This window comes from Petromyzon marinus, unplaced genomic scaffold (genome assembly GCF_048934315.1).
Source record: "Petromyzon marinus isolate PM22_M1 ecotype Great Lakes invasive population unplaced genomic scaffold, UKy_Petmar_22M1.pri1.0 PM_G_Scaffold_39, whole genome shotgun sequence".
In the NCBI taxonomy this organism is placed as follows: Eukaryota; Metazoa; Chordata; class Hyperoartia; order Petromyzontiformes; family Petromyzontidae; genus Petromyzon; species Petromyzon marinus.
In genome coordinates this window covers 2129040-2139121 of record NW_027422972.1, presented here as the reverse complement: position 1 = coordinate 2139121, position 10082 = coordinate 2129040, and the positions used below count along the sequence as shown (strand labels likewise).

The 10082-nt window shown below is 42.4% G+C and overlaps 2 long non-coding RNA genes across 2 annotated transcripts; both read right to left on the bottom strand.

Moving 5' to 3' along the window:
* Positions 1-1709: 1709 nt before the first annotated feature.
* LOC142916491 (uncharacterized) lies at positions 1710-5606 on the bottom strand. Its single transcript, XR_012936520.1, has 3 exons — positions 5012-5606; positions 4055-4122; positions 1710-1968 (listed from the first exon to the last, which is right to left on the bottom strand). It is a non-coding gene; the product is annotated as an uncharacterized LOC142916491 (long non-coding RNA).
* Positions 5607-5748: 142 nt separating this feature from the next.
* LOC142916512 (uncharacterized) lies at positions 5749-8029 on the bottom strand. The gene is made up of 3 exons (XR_012936525.1): positions 7948-8029; positions 7422-7465; positions 5749-6071 (listed from the first exon to the last, which is right to left on the bottom strand). It is a non-coding gene; the product is annotated as an uncharacterized LOC142916512 (long non-coding RNA).
* Between the last annotated feature and the right edge of the window lie 2053 nt (positions 8030-10082).

The following is a 10082-nucleotide window of genomic DNA, read 5'->3' as shown; positions in this document are numbered from 1 at the left end:
AAAATAAAATGTTTCGCTCCGGATGACCGCTGCAAAGTATTATCTGTTTTGTGATTTAGTGTGCTGATCTTAAAGGTGTATTGAAAAATTTGATACTCCGACTGATGCTCCTGTTGTTTGTGGAGTAACTCATGCAGCCAGCTGTCGCTCTAGGGTTTGGTGTTACATGTTATTTATGTAGTTTATTGTAAAAAATTCGGTCACAGTTCCTATGATCACTGTTACATTGCATTTATGGCTTTATTTTGGTGATTTCTAAAAGTTTTTTGGTTTGGCCATGTTTTTGTTTATTGTAGTACGGAGTTAGACTGATGGCCTTAATCTTAGTTGTCTTGTTGTTGTTTGACTTGCATCCCACTGGGATTTTTGCACACAGCGTTGGTGTACGGTGCTATTTCAGGAATATTTTGATGTTTTTTTCCTGGATTTTCTGTTTGCACATGCACAAAGTCACTTCAAGATGTTTTCTTGTTCATGTTTTTTTTTGTTTGTTTGCGTTGCACCCGATTCAAGAGCCGAATGGCTCACAGGGCTATACCAAATAAATGAAACTATGAGAAGGGATGGACTGATGCGGCACAGGAGTATTTGGAGCTGAGTGGACTTGCCGACCAGCGGTGCCAAGCTTGGCCTCTGTGGAGGAGTTTCCTGAAGAACGCTACTGGGCAGTAGAGGTAGTCGCCCTCCCAACAACAGCAGTGGTTGGAGAAGCGACGCTCACAACAACGAGCGTTGCACTGGGTGGATAAAATACAGCGAGTTGGCACAATGAGGAGCACAGGTGGTGAAACAGCCAGTCATCTCGGTCAGTCTGTCCCGTGACCGGCTCGCAGAGAGCCTTCGATACTTCACGTGGCCTCAAAGTGTGCACTTTAAGTGCACCTAACCTGGCACAAGCGCTGTGGTCACGTCACCGCCACTTTATGGCAGTTCTGCATGGGTGCTAAAGAATCAACTAATGTCACCTGCTGGGTCTGTCCCGTGACCTCCTGCACCTAGTCTGGCACAGTGGTGCATCTGCCAGTCATCTCGGTGAGTCAACTAATGTCACCTGCTGGGTCTGTCCCGTGACCTCCTGCACCTAGCCTGGCACAGTGGTGCATCTGCCAGTCATCTCGGTGAGTCAACTAATGTGACTTGCTGGCCCTGTCCCGTGACCTCCTGCACCTAGCCTGGCACAGTGGTGCATCTGCCAGTCATCTCGGTGAGTCAACTAATGTCACCTGCTGGGTCTGTCCCGTGACCTCCTGCACCTAGCCTGGCACAGTGGTGCATCTGCCAGTCATCTCGGTGAGTCAACTAATGCCACCTGCTGGGTCTGTCCCGTGACCTCCTGCACCTAGCCTGGCACAGGTTCCAACGAGTTCTACCCTCCCGTCAATCCCCGCAGCTGCTACCGCTGCTGCTGCTGCTGCTGTACAACAGCGACCTCTCTCAGATCTGCGTCACAGTCTCCCACCATGTGGCCTCGTCTCCTCTTCCCCTAGGTTGCTGGAGAAACTCTCCATCCCATACAGGACCTGTGTCCACAGTCCCCCCTCTCCGCCTCCGCTATCACAGAAGGATTTTCTTTGTCCTTCCGCTTGCTCAACGCCTTCAGGGGCGTCGTTCGGCGCTAAAAAGTATTTTGAAACTTTGACTTTATTTTCACAACTGTGGAACATTACATCTCTCGACCATTTACTGAAACTGATAATACGATCAGAGGATTAGATATGCAACACCAACTGTGAAATGTTTTTATTAGATAAACTACATTATAAAAAAAACATTAACTTATACAAGTTGTGTTGCAGGCAAGGAAATTACTGTTATGATGAAGACCATCCGTAAAGAATATAAGTGACGCAATTTTACTAGAACACCTCGGTCAGATGTTTCAAAATCAATTTACCAACTCAGAAAATCCCTCTAAATATTTTCAGAAAGTTCCTCATAGCATCCTCAGCATCCTCCGTTTGTTGTACGCTAAAATGCCGAACAACAACGACCAGCATTACAATTAGTGCGTCAATTTAAAATAACCCTCACAGTAGGCCATATTATTCACCATATAGACTATAGTCACTATACTTATTAACCCAGGAAAACATCGGTCAAAAATTACATCACTCCAATAGGGGGCGTCAATTGCTATGAATACAGTAGAAAGGTTTTTGTTTGGGTTAGATCGCATAAATGTGTCGTTAACCCACCACCACCCAACACAGCCAAGGTTTGCCACGTAAACAAGACGTGCCAATTAGTTCATACTTAAGCCCACCGGTGTGTTGCAGAGTAAATGCACAGATCTGGCTGTCCGCCTGATGATGCTGGTTGTAATCACTGGCGAAACGTCGTGCTCAGATTTTAAATGTTGTGGATTTGCTCTCCGTTACATCGACGTGCTGTACTAGTAAGGTTTTTTGGAGGGGGGGTTATATCGCGCAAATATAAATGTGTGGTTAAACCCGCCACCACCCGACACAGCTGTGGCTCTAGGGTTTGGTGTTACATGTTATTTATGTAGTTTATTGTTGAAAATTCGGTCACAGTTCCTATGAGCACTGTTACATTGCATTTATGGCTTTATTTTGGTGATTTCTAAAAGTTTTTTGGTTTGGCCATGTTTTTGTTTATTGTAGTACGGAGTTAGACTGATAGCTTTAATCTAAGTTTTCTTGTTTTTGTTTGACTTGCATCCCACTGGGATTTTTGCACACAGCGTTGGTGTGCAGTGCTATTTCAGGAATATTTTGATGTTTTTTCCTGGATTTTCTGTTTGCACATGCACAAAGTCACTTCAAGATGTTTTCTTGTTCATGTTTTTTGTTTGTTGCGGTTGCACCCGATTCAAGAGCCGAATGGCTCACAGGGCTATACCAAATAATGAAATTATGAAACTATGAAAACTATGACATCTGAACAGAACATGCCAACTCGTTACCTGCACAGCACACCGGGTGTGTTGTGGAGTAAACCCACAACATTTACAAACTGAGTACGACGTTTCACCAGTAATTACAACCAGCATCATCAGGCGATAGCCAGATTTGTGGAGACAGGAGGACAGAACAAATCTGGCTGTCGCCTGATGATGCTGGTCGCGAACATTGGCGAAACGTCGTACTCAGATTGTTAATGTTGTGGATTTGCTCTGCAACACACCGGCGTGCTGTACTAGTAACGAATTGGCACGTTCTGTTTACGTGACAAACCTTACTAGTTGGCTGTGTCGGGTGGTGGCGGGTTTAACGACACATTTACATTTTTGCGATCTAACCCAAGAAACCCATACCATTGATAAATGCACAACATTTACAAATTGCGTACTGTGAAGCTTCGCTGGTAATTACACCCAGCTTCATGACTGGACTTGTGAGGGTTGCTCATGTTTAATATGAGAGGGCGGGTTGTTCTGATCCATTTTCTCTCACGTGCAATTTCCTAAATATTTTTTTTATAGGACACCAACGCGGACGGATTCTTTAAACATGCTTCACGACAACAGAAAGAAGGACAATAACCCGATCTAGAATACAATAAATCCTAACATTTGGAATGTATAAACTATGCCTTGATTCCCTTCCTCACTATTGACACACATTGCACAAGGTCACGAACCGACTGTGGCGGATGGCAATTTCTTGACAACCGAGTACAATCACTGTCTGAAGATTCAATGAACTCCCTGTTACACACTCGTACGACAGCACCGTCACTAAGCGTTTCACTTCTTACCCCCGTAGGAAATTCAACCTTTCAATATACGGCGTACAATAGTGCAGGACTGTCATTTGCAAATTTGACTCCGGCACGCAATGGCCAACTCATCTTAAAACAATGCCACGGGCTCTTTTTTGCATCCTCTTCGAAGCAGACGGCGTGTCGTACTTAGCAGTTCATTGCCTGGCAGTAATATCCAGGACAGTCTGCTAGATTCTAACCCCGGGACCTTTACAACAAGCGGGGGAAAAAAACCACTACCGCTGGGCAGGCACTGTATAAGAACGTTAAATACGATAATACTGCACCGGTGTTTGGGCCCGTTGTTTAAAGCACTGGTTTGTCTCACCTAGTGGAACTTGGAGAAAAAAACATGCGACTTTTGGAATCATCGTAGGATTTCTCACCGCATGCCACCTGAGATGTCAAAAAAGAGTAAACACTTAAACATCGCCCTCCAATCACAATCGTGTCAAAACACAAGATGTCATTGTGGCGACAGCCGTTGATACCACCAGACTTCTCCAAGCGAGGGAAGAAGAAAGAAGCAAAGAGGGAGTTGTTGTGGTTAGCGCATGCAGAGCGTGGATGAGATGAAACAGTCCGGTAAACCGAGTGCTCAACATGTGTGTAGAGCATCTACATCCTTAGACCTCCTTTGCCAGTACCAAAATGTAATAATAGGGTTTTCCCCCTTTTTTCTGGCAACAAAACTGAAACCTTTTTACAAGGATTCATGTCTGCATTAACCACAACACCTGCAGTCAAAATGCAAACAAAAAACATACTATGATAATATGTGCATTGTCCTTGAAACTGATTGGTCCACACCAAGGGACCGCTTTCTTTTGAGCCTTTTGATGTCATCTGGTCGAGCACCAATTGGGTCGAGGCTCAAAAGAAAGCCGTCCCTTGGTGTGGACCAATCAGTTTCAAGGACAATGCATCATATTATCATAGTATGTGTTTTGTTTGCATTTTGACTGCAAGTATTGTGGTTAATGCAGACATGAATCCTTGTAAAAAGGTTTCAGTTTTGTTGCCAGAAAAAAGGGGGGAAACCCTATTATTATTATATGTGTAGAGTTCAATGGGTGAGGTTCAAGCGAAGAGTAGTCACAGTAGATAAAGAACAGTGATAAGGAGGTAACTGTTGTTAAATTCTATGAATAATCATAATTGCAATGCTTTCTTTGGAACTAAACCTTAAACCGCGCGTGCGATCGTGGTTTATCATATTCTTACCAAACGTGCATATTAAATGTAGTATTTACATTTTCATGTTAAGTCTGTGATGCAATTTTACCTGCTCAGGATGTGTTGGCAAAGGTTGATTGGCTTGTGTGACACACGGGGGAACAGCTTTATCATGCTGCTCCTGGCGACTCCACTGCCCATCCAGTCCTGAGCATCTGTCATAAGGTCTCTTCCTATGGTTGCCATGCCTCTTGTCGACTCTGCACAACCAGAATGTGGCCTATTTAGTAGTATTGGCAATCTACCTTTGTACTATTAACTATCACCAATTAATTTGTTTATATAACACGAATGATGTTATATAAATATCCAAATGGCCCTTGGCAGAAAAAAGGTTCCCCACCCCTGCCGTAGACCATGATACCAGCTGGCCAGTAATGCCATTGAAATGTACTCCATAGGCATCGGCATCTCTGTGATCGTCAAGGAGGCTAAAATTCAACATTTCATTTGCGATTCCACCAGGCCGGCCACACCCAATGGGCCCTCCCATCTTGCCTGAATGCCACACTGTAATCAGGATGAAGTCAGGCTAATTCTGTGAACTGTTTAAATAGGTATTCTAGTCCATACCTGTCATCTGGTATCGACTTTATACTAGTAAACCAGTATCAACCAGAATATTCTGATTGGCTGTTGCTTATTTCGACCCATAACTTTCATTACTCTCTTAAAGATCAAGCTATTTAATTTTCCAGGAAAACCTCACTGACTCCTAAGACTGTGTTTCCAGAAGATCTTGGTTTGGGATGTTTGGCCATTTCCATTCATGAGAAAGTTAGCATGTTGTCGAAAACTGGAAAACTCGGAGACAACCCAGATCATAGTCCAAGCTATCAACATCTGGCAAGTCCCGATGACCACCCATTGAATGCTGAACCAGACTTAAACCTGATTAGCTTTGGACTGGTAAGACCTGGTGCATTTTGGATGATTTCGCTGAATAACGTTTGCATGTTGAATGTGTGTTGTGTGAAAGGTGATCTGATTTCGAAATGCTGGAACTGGAACATCAGTGACGCTCACGGGAGATCGGAGTTTGGCCACTCCACTTGGTGACTCTGTTGACCCCGACGTGCGATCCACACTCTTGTCACCAGCAAACACAGCTGCACACACCACATTTCATAGAGAGCGGTATTACAAAGCTTCTTGATGTATATTGTGCCATGTTAAATGTTTATCCCTATCCAGAGTGCATAAATATACAGTAGCAGCCCAAAAGTAAGGGCACAAAGAGTTATTATACTTATTTTTTACAAACCACATCGGGTTATTTTATTTATTTTAACAAACGTTCAAACTGACTCCTATTGACATTAATGGATGCTTGAATTCTCTTTTGAAATTAATTAAGGACTCTTTTGACTGCAGGTGTAATCTTTGAACATTCATCAATTATTTTGTCTCAATTCAATTCGGGTTCTTTGTCGAGGTGACCCCAGGGGCAGAAGAAAATAGGTATTAATAATAATAGATAAAATATTTCCTTAAAGAATAAACACATTTTTTAATGCCAGTGTTACATTAAATTAAATTACTCTAACTTTTGGGCTACCCTGTATGTCGGTAACAGCTTTATATGCTTGGCCTTGTACTTTTGACATTTTTTATCTGCAAAAGAAATCAAGGAATTACATTTTAATTGATTTATCATCTATTATAATACATTCCCAAGCGAATTATGTTGAGCTCTTTTTAGAGTCTATGGCCGCATTTTAAAGCTATCCGACATTGTGGCTCAGCACGAGATGGAATGCTTGCAAATTGGAAGATTACAAATTTAAATCCTCATTTGGGATTGACTCTGCCCATCAACCCTGCGTGGTCTGTAAGTACCAGTGTGTGTGAGAACAATTAATCGGTGGTTGTCCTATGCATAGGGTCTCCCCCTGCCGTCGGAAAGGTGACATCCCACCGCTGGATCAGGGCTTATAAACAGCAGTGTGCAACAATGCTCATTTGAGCAAGACAATTATTCTGACTTTTTTGACGACAGGTATTTTAAGCCTCCATCTTTTCTTATCTCCTTTAATTCGCTTCCAGGTTTGCACATTTAAAATGTAGGGTTATAAACATATAAATACAACAGTGCCTTATTATTGTTCTGTATCGCAAGGTGAAAAAAGATTCCATGATTACAAGAAAATCAGGGTGGCCTTTGATACTCCAAGATTTTACACTTTGGAAACGGAAGGGACAGAGAGATAGATAAGACATGCAGGGCATGATTAAGCATGTCTCGTGGGACAGACACTCGACCAAAGGGCCCAGAAAGAGATGGGCAAAGAGACACACAGTCTCTCCTGCATCGCTTATTTTAACAATAAAACGTTGCAGTTAATTGTAGTCATTGCATTAGGAGGTTAAGAGCTCAGACGACACAGAGTTATCAAAATGACAAGTGTAGCATTTTAAGTTGAGCATATAGCTATTATATACAGACATAACCAAATTACCCAACTGGCCTTGTGGGGACAGGAGCTCAGAAGGGCCACTGCATCTGCAATAAGACAAACACGTTTAAAATATCAAGCTTTGCCATGGCTATACAAGTACAACACACCTTAACACTGTATGACTCAGCATAATTAATGTATTAATCACCATATTCTTGGTTCTTTCGGTAAAGTCACCACGTAGAAGGGGAACAATTAAACAATAAAAATATAAAACAATAAAATTCTCACGACGTTTCGACTGCAACACAAGCAATCATCATCAGGTGTGAAAACCACAAATCTGTGGTTTTCACACCTGATGATTGCTGTGGTTTTCACACCTGATGATGATTGCTTGTGTTTCAGTCGAAACGTCGTGAAACAATAGGGAAGCAATAAAATAATAAAAATATAAAACAATCAAATGACTTTACCGAAATAACCAAAAATATGAATCCCTGCAGTCACGAAAGCTTTAAATCAAAAGTATTCATCACTGTTGAATTTTACATTTTCAGCACACTTAATTTACCGTCAAACGTACCTGTCATCATGCAGTCCACACTGAGGCTTAGGGACGTGAGCAAACTTGGATAAATTCACTGCGATTCCCCCCTTTACAGAGCAAACCTATGATAAATGTACTCAACACAAGACACGACAGGATGCTCACAACATGCTTCAGGTATATCGAGGGTTGACAATTATAGTGCTGAACGCAAATACAATCTGAAACGTTTTGTTTGGTATAAAATGACAATTATTATAACAATGGCATGTTACTAATGAAAACAAGTCAATAATGCCACGTTTAATCCTGATGCAATTTTAAATATAAATTGAAAACTAATTATTTTTTAAACTGATTTTCGTGTTTAGTTTGTTGTCCTTCCCCCGCACCTCCGATATGGCATGGTTGGCTACGTACAGTGAGGGAAAAAGTATTTGATCCCCTGCTGATTTTGTACGTTTGCCCACTAACAATTTTAATGGTAGGTTTGCTTGAACAGTGAGAGAAAGAATAACAACAAGAAAAATCCAGAAAAACGCATGTCAAAAATGTTATAAATTGATTTGCATTTTAATGAGGGAAATAAGTATTTGACCCCCTCTCAATCAGAAAGATTTCTGACTCCCAGGTGTCTTTTATACAGGTAACGAGCTGAGATTAAGAGCACACTCTTAAAGGGAGTGCTCCTAATCTCAGCTTGTTACCTGTATAAAAGACACCTGTCCACAGAAGCAATCAATCAATCAGATTCCAAACTCTCCACCATGGCCAAGACCAAAGAGCTCTCCAAGGATGTCAGGGACAAGATTGTAGACCTACACAAGGCTGGAATGGGCTTATAGACCATTGTCAAGCAGCTTGGTGAGAAGGTGACAACAGTTGGTGCGATTATTCGCAAAAGGAAGAAACACAAAAGAACTGTCAATCTCCCTCGGCCTGGGGCTCCATGCAAGATCTCACCTCGTGGAGTTGCAATGATCATAAGAACTGGAGGGGTCAGCCCAGAACCACACGGGAGGATCTTGTCAATGATCTCAAGGCAGCTGGGACCATAGTCACCAAAAAAACACTTGGTAACACACTACGCCGTGAAGGACTGAAATCCTGCAGCGCCCGCAAGGTCCCCCTGCTCAAGAAAGCACATATACATGCCCGTCTGAAGTTTGCCAATGAACATCTGAATGATTCAGAGGACAACTGGGTGAAAGTGTTGTGGTCAGATGAGACCAAAATGGAGCTCTTTGGCATCAACTCAACTCGCCGTGTTTGGAGGAGGAATGCTACCTATGACCCCAAGAACACCATCCCCACCGTCAAACATGGAGGTGGAAACATTATTCTTTGGGGGTGTTTTTCTGATAAGGGGACCGGACAACTTCACCGCATCAAAGGGACGATGGACGGGGCCATGTACTGTCAAATCTTGGGTGAGAACCTCCTTCCCTCAGCCAAGGCATTGAAAATGGATCGTTGATGGGTATTCCAGCATGACAATAACCCAAAACACACGGCCAAGGCAACAAAGGAGTTGCTCAAGAAGAAGCACATTAAGGTCCTGGAGTGGCCTAGCCAGTCTCCAGACCTTAATCCCATAGAAAATCTGTGGAGGGAGCTGAAGGTTCGAGTTGCCAAACGTCAGCCTCGAAACCTTAATGACTTGGAGAAAATCTGCAAAGTGGAGTGGGACAAAGTCCCTCCTGAGATGAGTGCAAACCTGGTGGCCAACTACAAGAAACGTGATTGCCAACAAGGGTTTTGCCACCAAGTACTAAGTCATGTTTTGCAGAGGGGTCAAATACTTATTTCCCTCCTTAAAATGCAAATCAATTTATAAAATTTTTGACATGCGTTTTTCTGGATTTTGTTGTTGTTATTCTGTCTCTCACTGTTCAAATAAACCTACCATTAAAATTATAGACTGATCATTTCTTTGTCAGTGGGCAAACGTACAAAATCAGCAGGGGATCAAATACTTTTTTTCCCTCGCTGTACGGTGTGAAAGAACCTCAACATACATACATACAAAATGCATCTCAGAATATTTCACAAAGCATGGGTGCTTATTGATACATGGGTGCTTATATTTTTAAAAATGTAGCAAAGGCTACAAAGGAACGCATTCAGACAATGATCAATGACTGATGAAAATTATATGCAAATGTATCATT